Raw genomic sequence first — 17,186 nt, 5'->3', positions numbered from 1 at the left:
CCAATTTGCATATGGACCCTGTACAGTCACGTTTAAATCAACATCACCGTCTCGCACTGGCCACAAATACAAAGCATGCTGAATCGCTTCCTTCGCTAATTCAAACGTAGTTTGCTGCAGCTCGCCCCACTCAAACACATTCTTTTTGCGCGTAACTTTGTACAAAGGGGCCAAAATCTGACTTAAATGGAGAATATGTTGTCTCCAAAATTTAAACAAACCAAAGAATCTCTTTCCTCTTTCCTATTCCGTGGCACTGCAAATTCTTTAATTTTCTGTCTCACTTGTGGAATCACCTCTCGATTACCCTCATGCCATTGAATACCTAAAAAATTCACACTCTGTGCTGGACCTTGCAATTTGTCAGGATTAATCTCCCATCCTCTGCTCTGCAAATGAGTCACAATTTGGTTTAACTGAGTTTGGACCTGCTCTTGTGTTTCACCTTGAATCATTATATCATCAATGTAATTACAAATCTGTATTCCTGAACTCAGTGGTACTTCATCCAAGTGCTCTGCCACCAACCGGTGACAAATTGTTGGACTATGTAAGTAGCCCTGTGGCAAATTCCGAAATGTCATTTGTCTACCATTCCATAAATAACTGAATTGTTCCTGACACTCAGGGGCAATAGGAATAGAAAAGAAAGCATTGGCAATATCAATAGTCGCGTACCACGTCCCTGGATGTTTCTGAATTCTCTCTATTAAAGTAACAGTGTCGGGTACAGCTACAGTCAAAGGCGGACCACGCACGCACCTGGTTAGCGACCACTGCGCCTCTGGCCTGGTTGCCCCCTCGCTCCTCCGCGCTCCTGCTCCTGGGCCCCTTGCTGTGCCTGTTCTTCTCCGACACCGAGAGCGGCGCCCCAGCCGCCGCAGGGCCGCCCGCTCAACCCGATCCCGTTTTCCCGCCGCTTCCTGCCTGCGGCCCCGCCCCCTCGCCAGTCCATTGGTGGACGCGACCCCGCCTCCCAGCTGACCCGCCCTCCCGGCTCCCCTCTTATGTCGCCCCCTCAGCGACCGCGCAACGGGCGCGCGCAGCGGGAGCACCGACTGAGCGCCGAAGGTGCGCCAAAGGTAAGCCCGTCTGCGCCCATCCGCGCCTGGACCCCTGGCCCCCGCAGACCCCAGCCTACTCGCCGGACGTACGACGCCGCCACCCTCAACGCACTCAACGCCGGCAGAGTCCCGGGCTGCTACCGAGCCACCCCGAGACGCACCCACGGACCCTTCTGCTGCAACTCCTGCAAGTTCACCTGCCTCCGGACCGGCACTACACCTACACCAACCAAGACGAGCAACAGCAGCAGCCACCTGAAATGCATCCTGCTCAACACCCGCTCCGTCCACAGGCACGCCATCGAGATCTGGAACCTGCTCGACAAAATCTGCCCCAGACGTCGCCTTCTTCACGGAAACATGGATGAACGCCTCCTCAGCGCCTGACATCGCCATCGCCATCCCAGACGGCTACAAGATCATCCGAAGGGACCGCATCAACCACACCGGAGGAGGCATCGTCATCGTCCACAGGAACACCATCCGCATCACGACCAACACCGATGACACCCTCGCAACCGCCGAGCACCTGCACTTCCAAGTCCACATCAACCCCAAGACCACCCTCAGAGGCACCTTCATCTACAGACCCCCTGGACAACGCACACAATTCAGCGAAGACATCGCCGACTTCATCATCCCACACGCCCTCTGCTCCGCTGACTACATCCTCCTAGGGGACCTCAACTTCCACCTGGAGAACAACAACGACCGCAACACCACCACCCTGCTGGACAACCTCGCCAACCTAGGACTTAAGCAACTGGTGACCACCCCCACCCACTACGCCGGACACACACTCGACCCCGTCTTCTCATCCAGCAAGGACATCGCCTTCAGCCACGCCACCGGACTCCACTGGACGGACCACAGCTGCGTCCACTTCAGCTTCGCAAGGACCACGATCCACCACCACCAGCAACAGGCTGCACGCAGGAACTGGAACAAGATCACAGCCGACCAGCTCGCGTCCTCCCTGAGCATGAACCCTCCCACCAGCACGACGAACCCTAGCCAGGCGGCCACCAACCTCACGAAGTGGATCAGCGACTGCGCAGACGAGCTCGCCCCCCTGAGGACCCCGCCCAGCAGACCCGGTAGCAAGAAAGCCCCATGGTTCACCGACGAACTCAAGAGCTCCAAGAAGAACGGCCGAGCCCTCGAGAGAACCTGGCGCAGAGACCCAACACCGGATAACATGACTGCCCTCAAGCTCGCCACCCGAAAACACCACCAACTCATCCGCGCCTCCAAGAAAACTGCAGTCAAGGAACGACTGGATAAAAACGCCCACAACAGCAAGGAACTCTTCAACATCGTCAAAGAGCTCTTCAACCCCAACGCCGGAAACAACGACATCACCCCTTCGCAAGACCTCTGCAACTCCCTCGCCTCCTACTTCCACAACAAGATCGCGGTTATACACAACAGCTTCAGCACTCAACCGACGATCACCACGACCGAACCACTGCCCCCCACCACCACCCTAGACTCCGATCAGCACCGAAGACACCGTCCGCACGATGAACTCCATCCACTCCGGATCTCCGACCGACCCCTGCCCTCACCACGTCTTCAACAAGGCCGACGCTATCATCGCACCCCACCTGCGGGACATCGTCAACACCTCCTTCGACACTGCTACCTTCCCGGAGAGCTGGAAGCACGCCGAACTCAGCGCTCTACTCAAGAAGCCATCGGCTGACCCCACCGACCTCAAAAACTACCGCCCTATCTCGCTGCTCCAGTTTCCTGCAAAAGTCATTGAGAAGACCGTCCACAAGCAGCTGGCCGCCTTCCTCGAGACGAACGGATCCCTCGACCCCTCGCAGTCTGGCTTCCGGGTCAACCACAGCACCGAGACCGCCCTGACCGCAGTCACCGATGACATCCGAGCACTGCTCGACAACGGAGAAAACAGCGGCCCTCATCCTTCTCGACCTCTCCGCGGCCTTCGACACTGTCTGCCATCGTACCCTAGTACAACGCCTCAGCAACGTCGGAGTCCAAGAGAAGGCACTGGAGTGGATCATCTCCTTCCTCGCCGGAAGGACACAGAGAGTCCGCCTCCCTCCGTTCAGATCAGAAGCCACCGAAGTCATCTGCGGCGTCCCTCAAGGCTCCTCGCTCAGTCCAACCCTCTTCAACATCTACATGAGCCCCCTCGCAGACATCGCACGCCAGCACAACCTCAACATCATCTCCTACGCCGACGACACCCAGCTGATCCTCTCCCTTACCAACGACCCCGCCACCGCCAGAGCCAACCTTCACGAAGGGATGAAAGAGGTAGCCGAATGGATGAAGAACAGCCGCCTGAAACTGAACTCGGATAAGACGGAAGTCCTCATCCTGGGATCCTCACCCGCCGCTTGGGACGACTCCTGGTGGCCCCCCGCCCTAGGCAGCGCACCTAAACCAACAGACCACGCACGCAACCTGGGCTTCATCCTGGACTCCTCCCTCTCCATGACCAGACAAGTCAACGCTGTCTCCTCATCGTGCTTCAACATCCTGCGCATGCTTCGTAAGATCTTCCGGTGGATCCCCATCGAGACCGGGAAGACGGTCACCCAGGCCCTCGTCACCAGCCGTCTGGACTACGGCAACACCCTCTACGCCGGAAGGAACCACCGCCAAACTCCAGAAGAGACTCCAGCGGATCCAGAACGCCTCAGCACGACTCATCCTGGACATCCCCCGTCGCAGCCACATCTCCGGACACCTGAGAGATCTGCACTGGCTCCCGGTCAACAAGAGAATCACCTTCCGTCTCCTCACCCACGCACACAAAGCCCTACACAGCCAGGGCCCAGGATACCTCAACAGCCGCCTCAACTTCTACGCTCCCAAACGCCAGCTTCGATCGACCAGCCTCGCCCTCGCCGCCGTCCCCCGCATCCGTAGAGCCACCACAGGAGGACGGTCCTTCTCCTACCTCGCCGCCAAGACATGGAACTCCCTCCCCACCCTCCTCCGCCTGACCCAGGACCACCTCGCCTTCAGGAAGTAACTCAAGACCTGGTTGTTCGAGCAGTAGCAGATCCCCCCCCCCCCCCTCCCCCCCCAGCGCCTTGAGACCCTCTGGGTAAGTAGTGCGCTATATAAATGCGATGATTGATTGATTGATTGATTGATTGATTGATTGATTGATTGGGGTTCACTATCAACATGCCAAAGTCACACCTTGCTTCTTCGCAGATGCTTCAGAGATATCCAGAATATAGTGCAATTCCATGCCTTTCCTGCTGAGCGCAGAGTCCAAGACATTCAGGATATGATCCAGTTCCAGCCTCAGTCCTGGGTCCTAGTGACAATAGCTAACTGACTTCTGGACCTTTTGTCCTACGTTCTGTTGGTCGACCATGCCAGGTGGCATATGCGGACTCTGCACAGGTATTTGAAGTCCTAATGGGCACAGGACCAGGGAAAAATATCGGATTACATTTAGGTTTTGGAGGAGACTGCAAAAGAACTGCAGTGGTAGTTAATCGACCGCGATTTGACCAGCGGCCGACCTCTCTCCTCACCACAACTAGAGCTCACGGTGGTGCCTGATTCATCACTGCTGGGTAGGGAAGGCCAAGTGAGAGAGGTGGAGATCAGAGAACTCTGGTTGTTGGTGGAAACCCAGCTCCAAATCAATCTGTTGGTTTTATGGGTGATTTGCTTGGCTTTGAAGGCCTTCCTGCAACCATCAAGGGGAGGCTGGTTCAGGTTCTTCCAGACAAAACTACCACCATTTGGTAGTGCAACAAATGGAGTTGGGTGGGGTCTTGGGTCATGTGGCAGGAGATTCTTCACCTCTGAAAGTGGTTGAGTCATCATGGCATCCCTCTGGTCACAAACCACCTGGCAGGATCTTTAAATGCCAAGGCAGAAAAACTCAGCCAGTGATGCCTAGCGGATCGGGAATGGCAGTTACACCCAGATGTGGTGCAATGTGTGTTCCAGAAATGGGGAGAACCTTGACTAAATGTCACGAAAATACGCAATGTCAACAATTTTCTCACGGACAGGTGTAATGCGTAAAGCACGTAAAAAAATTGGAGCGGGCGTGGAGAAGGGATTATCACCTGCTGGCTAAGAGAGGTTATCAGATTGCCATCAAAAGTATCATCAGACTATACAAGCTGAGCGTGCTGCCTACTTTGCTACGGAAATTGAGTCAAGTAGCAATCCGACCAAGTGCATTTTTAAAATACAAAATGATTTTAAACTTAGGAAAACCCCCACGGCCTCTGTGATCACGTCTGAGCAGCATTGTGAGGACCTTGCCACTTTTTTTGTAAAAAAAAGTGGAGACTATATATAAGTCCTTACCTATGGCCCCTGCGTGGCTCAGTCCCATACCCAGACCACCTACCACTCATACTTTTACGGCTTTTCCCCATGCTTATCAGGATGAGGTCCATCTTCTCTGCAGCAAAATTAAATCTGGCTCAATGCCTCCCTCTCCACAGCAACGGTTCCTAGGCAATGGAAACAGGCAATGGTAGTCCCCCTTCTTAAAAAAACATCACTGGATCCAGCGAAATTAGGAAATTTCCGCCCTATTTCTCTTCTACCTTGGGCAGCTAAAATTGCTGCGGCACACATTAATACCACCCTTACAGCATCCATGAACACCAACGGCATCCTGGATCCCACGCAGAACAGTTTCCTCCCAGGAATCACAGTAGAGAGACAGCGCTCCTTGCTGTGACCAAACATCTGCTGACTGTTCTAGATGCTGGTAACACCGCAGCACTGATCCTGTCAGATATCAGTGCCGCGTTCAACACTGTATCCCACCAGATCCTTCTAAATCGACTGGAGGAGGCCGGAATCGGTGGTTCTGCCTTGGAATGGTTTACTTTAGATCTTTCCTTTCTGAAAGAACTTTCCAGGTGTCTGTCTTTCCTTTCTGAAAGAACTTTCCAGGTGTCTGCCCCGCCTTTCCTCCCACGAGTACAGTCTATTGGCCAGGGTGTGCCAAAGGGCTCTGCCCTCAGTCCCGTACTCTTCAATTTGTACGTACAACCTCTGCCAGTGATAGCCAGGGATAGGGGTCTCGCCATTGTCTCTTACACGGATGACACGCAGCTGGTGGTGGTTCTCTCCGACGATTCTACGCAGGATGTCCCTAAATTTAGGAGTGGGCTGGCGGCGGTCACGGAGTGGATGACCGCTAACTGCCGCCAGCTTAATGCTAATAAATCAGAGGTGTTGTTGGTGGGTAAAGACATTGAGCTATGGAGTAAGAACTGGTGGCCAAACACCCTAGGGAGAGCACCCATCCTTAAGTCGGTGGTAAAAAATCTACGGGTATGGATGGATTCAACCCTCAGTTTTCAGGACCACACCAAGAAAATAACAGGCATGTGTTTCGGCCTATTCTGGGGATTGAAACCCCTTCTGGGTTACTTCGACCCACCCACCAGACAATTGATTGTTCAGGTGGCCATACTGTCAAGGCTTGACTATGCCCGTTCGCTCTTTCTGGGGGCTAATAAAGCAGAGGTCATGCGCTTGCAAAGGGTCCAAAATGCGACTGCCAGACTTCTTCTTGGACTCCTAGGCATAGAAGGTGCCACACTTTGGGTGTGATTCGGCGGTTACACTGGCTGCCTATGGCCAAGCGGATAGAATTCAAAGCTCTCTGCCTAGCCTTCAAAATTCTGAAACTCTCTTCCCCATGTATTTTGTCCAAGTTATGGGTACCATACACACCCACTCGCAATCTGTGCTCTATGGGGCTATGCCTGGCTCTTGTCCCACGGGTAAAACGCCTACGAGCCGGGGGACGATCTTTCCGCAACTTAGCAGCCAATCTCTGGAATTCCTTTCCCCTCCATATTCGCAGTCTGGATAACTATCTGATATTAGGAACGCAATCAAAACTAATCTCTTCCCTTTGGTTTAGGCTCTAGTTTTTAGTCTCGCTGCAGTCAGCACCGGGACGCCTCTTTGCTGAGGCAGCTGTTGCCCTCTACAAGTTGGGCTAACATAACATAACAAATTGTGTGCACTGGAGTTCCCAAGAAGGCGGTCTCTCAGAGACTCATTCCGCCTAGAGTGGATTCCACACCTCGTGAATAGATACCAAAGGATTACCTCCCAACGTGTTGGATCTGTGGTAGGACCAAAGGGGCAATATGTCCTTCGTGATGGACCTGACTGTACATACAGTAGTGGTTTGTGAATGTGTGCACTGAAGCACACGTAGCACCCTGACAAATGTCCAGGAATCTCCAGTTAGGAGTATCCATCAAAAGAACAAGTTACATACCTTTAGTAATGCTCTTTCTGGTGGATACCGTACCTGCATATTCCTCACTGCCCCGTTCTGTGGTACAGACTTCCTTTTTCCATTTAAAAAGGTCTCAATCTAGAGATTTACACCTTGGTCATACCAATTTGATGATGGGTTCTGCATCTGAGGGCACAGATACGCCAGCTGAAAGGAACGGACATCAGCATGTATGGGTGGCATTTATATATGGCTCAGTTTGTCACTTTCGCAGCGGAGCGAAGTGTTTGCTGAGCCACAGGGCACCACCTGTCAGTGTGCAGGAGTACTGCTTTAGAGTTATCTGGATCCAGTCTGAAGCCTGAGCAATAGTTTCAAATTGAGAAATATACGGTTCAATAATGTATACACCAGAAAGAGTGTTACGTAACTTGTTCGTTAAGTACTTGTCAATCATGTACTTGTTGAAGCGATTATGAAAATTTAGAAGGCATTATTTCTATTAACAGTGCAATTTGCTTGTGAAAATAAATGCAAATGAGTCACGAGTTCCGGATACCAGGTGCTCTAGGCGTCGAACCCCTAAAGCTGACAATACACAGTTTTTAATTGATAGTGGGAAGATTAATAGACTAGGGTGCAGTGAGGATAGCCTTAAAAAATCCACGTCAGGAAAAAGAGGTGTATTTTATTACTTTATTTGGCATTCGAGGGGATAACCATGCATGAAAATCTGTTATTTTGATGGTCCTGGATGCTACGACCTCCATGCACCTGGATATGCTGAAATGTTCTTAATTATTGGGTACAGCAAAGAGTGGCTGTATGTATGACTAGGATCTGTCTCGACAGTGGAACTTTGATTTACACTTTTATTGCCAACATTTAAAGATGATGTGTAAGAAATCGCTTGTCTGAAGAAACACCAGACAGATTATGAAACAGTTAAGTTCCGATCCACGGCCACCGAAGTCATCTGCAGCGTACCTCAAGGATCCTCGCTCAGCCCCACCCTCTTCAATGTCTACATGAGCCCCCTCGCAGCCATCGCACGCCAACACAACCTAAACATCATTTCCTATGCTAACGACACCCAGGTGATCCTCTCCCTCACCAACGACCCCGCCACCTCCAGAACCAGCCTCCAGGAGGGAATGAAAGACATTGCAGAGTGGATGAAGACCAGCCGCCTGAGGCTGAACTCGGATAAGACAGAAGTCCTCATCCTAGGATCATTCCCCTCCGCCTGGGACGACTCCTGGTGGCCCCCTGCCCTGGGCACCGCCCCCAAGCCAACCGACCACGCACTCAACCTGGGTTTCATCCTGGACTCCTCCCTCACGATGACCAAACAAGTCAACGCTGTCTCGTCATCATGTTTCAACACCCTGTGCATGCTCCGAAAGATCTTCCTGTGGATCCCCACCGACACCAGGAAGACGGTTACCCAGGCCCTCGTCACCAGCCGACTAGACTACGGGAACACCCTCTACACGGGAACCACAGCCAAACTAAAGAAAAGACTCCAGCGCATACAAAACGCCTCCGCACGACTCATCCTGAACATCCCCCGCCACAACCACATCACGGCCCACCTGAGAGACCTGCACTGGCTCCCTGTCACCAAGAGAATCACGTTCAGACTCCTCACCCACGCACACAAGGCTCTCCACAACTTGGGCCCCAAGTACCTCAACAACCGCCTCACATTCTACACACCCACCCGCCATCTCCGCTCGACCAGCCTCGCCCTTGCCACCGTCCCACGTACTTGCAGAGCCACCGCCGGAGGAAGGTCCTTCTCCTACCTGGCGGCCAAGACATGGAACTCCCTCCCCATCCACCTACGGCTGACCCAGGACCATCTCTCCTTCAGGAAACAACTCAAGACCTGGCTTTTCGAGCAGTAGCAGGACCCCTCCCCCCACCCCCAGCGCCTTGAGACCCTAGCGGATGTGTAGTGCGCTTTATAAATTTGATTGATTGATTAAGTTAAAGCCAAAATAAACCTTGAAATAACAACGTGATACACGATTACACATTGTAGCTCAAGGTCGAGCACAGAAGGTGAATTAGTTCATCATACCTGTAAGCGTGAGCCGAAAAATATGGAAGGAAGTAGTAGAGGACTCATAGGGAGTGATATTACACTTTTTTAAGACACTAGTGAGTGGAATATGGGTAGGTGAGCACTAGCACCCATGACACAAGGATAAAAGAATATGACATAAAAAAACATTTTGTGTCACATGAGTCAATCAAAAGATGACATTGATGAACAGATATGGAGAACTTTCAAATTTCCGTGCACACGTTTTTTGCAGATACACAGGCATGATGTAAACAGCCACATATTACATACATGCATTAGTGCAAGCTTAGAAGGGTCATGAATTGAATAGGAGTAGCATTATCTGTGTCACTTATTTTTGTTGGGTGTTTGTAGATTTCCAGTGCTCGTACTGAAGGGAGACGGTGATTTACCATTTGAGCAGAGCAAACCCTCTTCCTGGGCATGGATGACTATAATGTGGAACTGCAGCTATACATATAGGATGCACTGTTCGGTTCATAACTAAGGTATGTGGACAAGTGCCACCTCTTGTTTCTTGAATTGGAAAGGTATGGAGGAATTGAGTGGTTTTGTGTTGGCTCATAGGCATCTCCCTACGTATGTTTTAGTTAGCTACTGACGGGCATTGTAAGGCACTAGACATGTTAAAACTTGATCAATTGCTGTTGATCTGCATTAGCAAGGACAGCATTTTAGTGAGCCAGCAATACACCATTTAACATAACTGCCTTTGGAAACAAATGAACACGGACCCTTATGGTGCAGCAATCAGATTCTCTGATACAATATTGTGGTCTGGGACAATGTTTATTGAATTCTGTGTGGAATCGTGTAGGTTTTGATATGAAATGAAATGTTGCATTTATAAAGCGCAAACTTTCACTCTCGCAGGAGCCTCCTGGGGCTATAGGATAACGGGCTTCAGAAGTGATGGGTTAGGATCTAGATGAGTGCAAAGCACGATTCGTCAGATGTTTCATAGATTCATGTCTTTAAGGCCTTCCTAAACTGCTCTTCAGATTCTATTGATCTCAGTTTGTTTGGCATGAAGTTCCAGGCCCTTGCCCCTAACAAGGTAGCCAACTTCCCTCCCCTGGTTTTGAGTATGAAGCCTGGCAATTTGAGAAGGTTTGCAGAGGTGGATCTGAGAGACCGCCTTGTCGTGTATGGTGTAAATCTTGTGGAGAGATATACTGGCCCTAGTCGGCGAGTTGCTCTGAATGTCGTGAGGAGAAATTAAAATATAATTCCGTTGTGTAGTGGAAGCCAATGGAGTATTTTCAGAGCTGCTGAGGCTGACGCCCTAAGGGGACGTTTTTGGACCAGTCCAGCTGCTGCATATTGCACCACCTGTAGTCCCCTCAGGGTAGATTTGTTGACCCTTGTCAGGAGGCTATTGCAGTAGTCTAGGCGTGAGAGTATTAAAGCCACTGCAACTGTTTTCCTTGCGGCCAACGGAAACAGATCAAATAATCTTCTCAGGATTTTAATTATGCCAAAGCATGTGCCCACCATCTTAAGTACGTGGGGTTTAATAGAAAGGGAGGAGTCGAACCACACCCCAAGGATTTTTGCCACCTCCACTGTGGATGTAGGGGCTGCTGCTTCTTCAGGCCACCAGTCCTTAGGTTGAAAGGGGTTCTCTTTCCCTATCAGCAGGATTTCTGTCTTATCTGTATTACAACGGAGATGATTGTTTTTCATCCATTTCATAACTGCTGTAAGAAAGGCTTTAAAAGTGTCTTCTGCTTCTGTAGAGTTTTTTTTCGAGTGACAGGATAAGCTGAGTGTCATCATCATAGGATGTTGTTTCAATCCCATAAGAAGATATGAGGGAAATGAGCAGGCCATATATATAATAAAGAGAAGTTGAGTAAGTGAGGCACTCTGTGGGACTCCCGTGGTGATGGTGCGTTCTGAGGAGAGAAAGGTACCCAAGGAGACTGCTTGCCTCCGATTCGATAAGAAGGAAGTAATCCAAGCCAGCGCCACGTTGGGGATGCCGCAAGATTTTAGTCTGGCTAGCAGGATGCTATGAGAGATGGTATCAAAAGCGGCAGATAGATCTAAAAGGATCAGTACTGCCTTCTTGCCATAGCCATGGTCTGCGATAAATTTTAGGGTATCCGATATCTCCAGTAACGCTGATTCCGTGGAATGTTTCGGGCGGAAGCCTGATTGTCGAGGGTGGAAGATCAGAGCTGATTCAGCGAAATTGGAGAGTTCCTTATAGACCATTCTCTCTGTGATCTTACCTAAAAAAGGTATTAAGGTTATAGGCCTATAATTAGAGAGATTAGTAGGGTTGATATTATGTTTTTTCATTAGGGGTTTTACAATGGCGAATTTCCATTCATCCGACACTATGCCGGAGAAAAGTGAGGAATTCACAATATCATGCACTGTTCTCTTCAAGTTAGGGGAAGTCTCTGGGTCACTGTACCCAATGGTGGAACCAGTAGGACACCCCCCCCCCCTACATTGAATTGTTTTTGTCCTCTATTGGTACATTTATTGGTAATTCTACTGACGAGGGAACATTTCAAGTGTTTATTCACAATCTTAATCTCAAGATTCAGACTAATTAGCTATGAGCCACTCCTTTATGCTTGAAAGACCCGCCCAGAATGGCCACGCATACGACAGCCGTGGTGACCTGTTGGATTGAAGCAAACAGGTTTCTGAGATGGCAGGGAAGGTTGACTGGCATGACACCCTTGTGGCTAGGAGATCGGCTGTGAGAGGTGGCCACATTGGCGGGATTTAGGGGTTGGCAGACGATAGGTATTGAACGTCTCGGAGATGTGTTGAGAAATGGTGCACCTCTCCCCTTCGACCTACAACAAGAGAATAGCCTGGTATCAACCCAGAGATTTTCCTACCTGAGACTCACACATGCTTTACAATGGCACATACAATGAGGCACACTCATTCCAGACTATTCCCCTTAGTGGACATGCTACTGGTCGACCCCATCCCAGACAAAGGGACGTCTACAATATACCGAAAACTCATAAACATTGCACCAAATCCCCTGGTTTCCCTTCTTAGTACCCGGGTGGATGACCTGGGAAATGTAGAGGATGACAACTGGATGGAAGCCCTCCAGGGACCCAGAGAAATCACAATCGCGCATAATTCAGACTGATACAACTCAAGATACTCCATTGCTCTTACTACCCACGCACACTCCTTCATAAATGGGGAAAGGCACAAAAAGCGCTGTGTGTCAGAGGATGCCAGCAGGAGGGCTCCTTTTTTCACATCCTTTGGGAATGCCCCAAGATCAGCTCATTCTAGCAAAAGAGTTACGGCAATAACGGGGATGGAGGTCTCAATGGACGCCAGATGGCTCCTTCTAATGATTCAGGGGAAGGAAGACCGGCGAGACAAACTAGGCCCTGGCTCGCACTGGGAGCGAGTGTCGCAAAATGGAACATCGCCAGGCACTGGGGGCGCCCTTCCCTGGTCAGCTACAGAATGGGAAAAGGATTTAGACTGGTGTCAGCGAGCCGAAGAAGTAGAATACAAAAGTAGAGGGTGTGTGGAAAAAATTAGAAAAAATATGGTCTCCATGGTACAGATACAGAAATGCATAGAGAAGCCTGTGACCTGCGATATTGTTCCATTTACTTTGTAATGTATGACAAGGTATCTGCCGCTCGCTGTGGAAACTTGGATTCCTGTACTTGCCTGTCAGCTTTGGACCCTGCTGAGAACTAGCTGCCTGCCGAGCTGAAGCCGCGTTAGGGGAGGAGGTTGCTTGACGGAGGACGGGACTGCGAGGCCCACCAGGCTGTGCGTGAGTCACCTGGCACACCTGCCGCCTCTTCCCGTGACTCCGCCCCCTAATTAACGTCCCGTGTAAGACCTGCCGAAAACAACGCGTGAGCGGGACGCGTGTGCGGGACAAAGCCCGGACTAAGGGCGGACCCTCTGAGACCCTCAGAGAACCGAGGAGACCGGACTGGACATTAACCCCTGGTATTTTTATTGTGAGTCATTGGTAACATATCGTTGTGCTTTTGTGCTTCTACAAACCCTTGCCTTGTGCTATCAGTTTAGTATATCCATCATGTCTGAGAAGCAGGGAGGGTTGTTAAATAAAACTCTTGATAACTACTTCACCAAGGCTTCTCCAGACATTCCCTTGGAAATTGCTTTGGCAGAGCGCCGTGCCGAACGCCGCCGCTCTGTGGAAAGCTTAAAAAATCGGCCCTTGTCGCCACTATCCCTAGTTCCCCCTAACACTAGTGTAAATTCCCAGTTAGCTGACGTTATTGTACACATAACTGACAGTCAGCCAGCAGAAGTAATCACCACTACACCATCCATAATTACCTCCCCTCAATTGGATACGAATGATACTGTTGTAAGTACGCATACGAGTACCCCTAATGTCTCAAAGCCCCCTGCCCTTATACCATCTAAAACAGTGCGCAGTAGAGCCAAGAAAACTATGCTAGCCCCAAGGGTACATGGGCCACCTCCATGCAAGAAGAGGCGAAAAGGGGGGAATCTACTACAACCAAAACTAAGTCATTCAGACTTTGGGAAAAAGGCGAAGACTCCTGTAGATAGCACTGATATTCCTTCAGTGGCTACGGCAGGGTCTACTATTATTGCATCCCCGCCACCCCCAAATTTGCCTACAGACATGGAGGATAATATGGAAGCCTCTACGATGGCCAAAACGCCCCTCACAGACTGTGATTCTGCCACCCTCGATTCCATAGAAAGTTTATTTAAGACCTACTCTGCATCGATCTTGGAGAGGCTGATCGAAGTGGAACTAAGACTAAGCTCAATTGAGCGTGCACTGGGAAACAAGGGTGAAGATAATACAAAAATACCGAACACAGCAACGCATAAAACAGCTAGCGAGGCTAAACTTATTCCAGTTGCCCCAGCTCCTCCAGCTAAATCTACCTTGTTGGCGAATCCCTCTACTTCAGCGCCCAAAGGGAATAAAACAACAACTGTCCAACCAATCCCACCTCCTAAAAACTTACAAAAGCAAACAGACTCCACGCCAGTTACCATTACAACCAAACCACCTAATGGTACGGCTAACACTCCACATGAAAGCCTAACGACTGAGGCGAGGGGACAAAAGCCTAGTTGGGGAAGACCCAAACTGGTTCCAAACCCAGAATTACCACCAGAGGCAGTGCCCTTTGTGATAGTTCTAACAGGGGTCCCCGTGTTACAAACCAGCAAGCGGGAGGGTTTTGCACAACTAAAAAATAAAATCATGCATTGGCTAAGTCTATACAGGCCAATAGCAAACCATGTAAATGGTGAAATTGTGCATGTCCGACGCCTCCAATGGCTGGGAAGTAGACCAAAAAACATTGAGGGCGATGTGGTGGTTGTAAATTTCAGGGACCCTAACGCAGTTCAATTTATATTAAATTGGCCGCCAGGCACCACAAGTAATTGCATAATCCCCAGACCGTTGACATATTTCTATCCCAGGTCTGTGGTATTTCCCTCTCAGCATCAACCACCCTTGCATACAACATCCCAAACCCTTCCCTGTTCTTATCCATCATTTACACAGAGGGCTGGCAACACTCACCACATACTGCAACCATTTACCAGACAAAATCCTATGGAGCCCTATTACCCACCAAACCCTGCACCTGCACCTGATTCCTTTGGTTGGAACTGTGTTCCTTATAGACACTTCAAATCTAACAACAGAAGAATGGACCATCTAAAGCCTTTCACTCCTCTGGAAACCACTAATAGATTTGATATATTTAGTGGTCTAGATGACTGTGATTGATGCCAAATGTCTAAGGGGACTGAGGGAAATGATTCAGAAAATGTCAACTTGCTGGGGGGGGGGGGGGGGGGGGGGGGGGAGTGGGAAGTGAACTATGCTCATTGAGAGCTGGTGGTACTATTAATGAAATCAAATCTTTGGGGAATGTAGGCCCTTTTCCTGTGGTGGTACCAATAACTGGGGATAGCTTAATATCAAATGGAAGTGTTGAAAATTACTGCACGTGAAGGGAAAAACTTTATCTAGTAAATGTATGTAACAGGTCGACACCCATTACAAGAGAATCTCCTATACTAACTCACTTAGATCTCCTATTGGGTGACCTAGACACCAGGGAGAACTTTGTTATCATGGCAGGTGACTTTAATTGTAATTTTGAGCCGATTGTGGGACTCAGCGACATCTTCTCAGAAGAAGATGAGGCAAATAGGATCCCTGCTTTAGATAATACCAAACCAGTTAAATGTTCGTCCCTGGCCCTCCAAATGACGAAACTATGTGCAGAACACTGCATTAGGGCCTGCAATGGACGGCTAACATCGGATAGCTCAAAGAAGCCTACCTTCTTTAGGGGGAATTACAAAAGTAATATAGATTTCATTATTGCCTCAGTGTCGTCATGGGAATATCTCCTTGACATGGAGGTAATAGAAAGATTAGAAAGTGATCATTTCCCTCTAGATCTTAAAATCGAGGCTTCCCTATTCGGAGATACAGCCTCCTCCACAACCAAAGAAGTAACCAATGGTGACCATAACGAGATCCACATTAGTAACAATAGACGTTCTCTCAAATGGCCACTTATACTGGATAATGGCGAAATTGTCGCAGAAATATACACACTTTTTGCATGTACCTTTGGCCCATATTTAAATGATACTTTAAAGGAGGGAAATAATAGCCACTTTAAGATGTTACACCAAAAATGTTTTGATGCTTTAAAGTTGCTAGTCACTAAGATGCCAAGGAAAGGGCAGCAGAAGACAAATAATTTGTCTCATAGCAAACCCTGGTACAACAAAGCCTGTAGGGAGTCCAAGAGGGTACTTTTAATTGCGATTAAATCTAAGGCACTCTCGGATATTAAGTTAGCTAGGAACAATTATAAATTGGTCCAAAAGGCATCTAAACTAGCTTGGGAGGAAGAGAAATGGGCGGAGCTGTTGCACGCAGCAAAAACACGTGATAATGTAGCCTTCTGGAGGTTAATAGCGAATGGGAACCATCAAGGGAGAGTGGTCAAGGACGTCTACTTGGACGAACAGACCTGGGTAAACCATTTCACTAGCCTCTATAAGGAATATGAGGAATCCCCCACAGACACGATTATCCCAAGTTATGCTCCTCCAACAGATAACTTGGACTTTACTTTAGGAGAGACAATTGGCAATAACCCAAATCAAATCTGGTAAAGCCCCTGGGTTAGACAAGATTCCGGGAGACCTGTATAAACACGAATTAAAAATATGGGCTCCTTACATTAACCATCTGTGTAATGAGCTATCCCGAAATCTAGACTTCCCAGAGAGTTGGAAGGGGGCTGAAATTGTTTTAATTTTCAAAAAAGGAGACAGGATGGACCCCTCAAATTACCGGCCAATAAGTTTAATGGATATACTTCAAAAAAATCTATGCGCGACATATCCTATTTCGTGTTAACGATTGGCTGGATGAAAAGGCAATTTTGTCTAGATACCAAGCGGGATTCAGACCCAAAGTTAGCACAATTGATCAAATTTTCCGTTTTTGCTGCCTCTATTGGAAATACATTAAGATTAAAAAGGGCCAACTATATGTTGCGTTCGTTGACCTAAGGGCAGCATTCGATCTAGTCCCACGCAATCTATTGTGGGAAGCACTGAGTTTAGCAGGGATGCCACCCACCTTGATAGTGCAAATAAAAGAGCTCCACAGAGGCAATTTCGCGAGAGTTCGATGGGGCCCAAAAGGAGAACTAACCCCCAAAATTCCTATCGAACGTGGTGTGCGCCAGGGGTGCGTACTGGCCCCTACACTTTTTTCACT

The sequence above is a fragment of the Lissotriton vulgaris genome, chromosome 4_1 (assembly GCF_964263255.1).
Source record: "Lissotriton vulgaris chromosome 4_1, aLisVul1.2, whole genome shotgun sequence".
NCBI classification, from domain to species: domain Eukaryota; kingdom Metazoa; phylum Chordata; class Amphibia; order Caudata; family Salamandridae; genus Lissotriton; species Lissotriton vulgaris.
The sequence above is the reverse complement of the archived record's forward strand: the minus strand, read 5'-3'. Positions refer to the sequence as shown.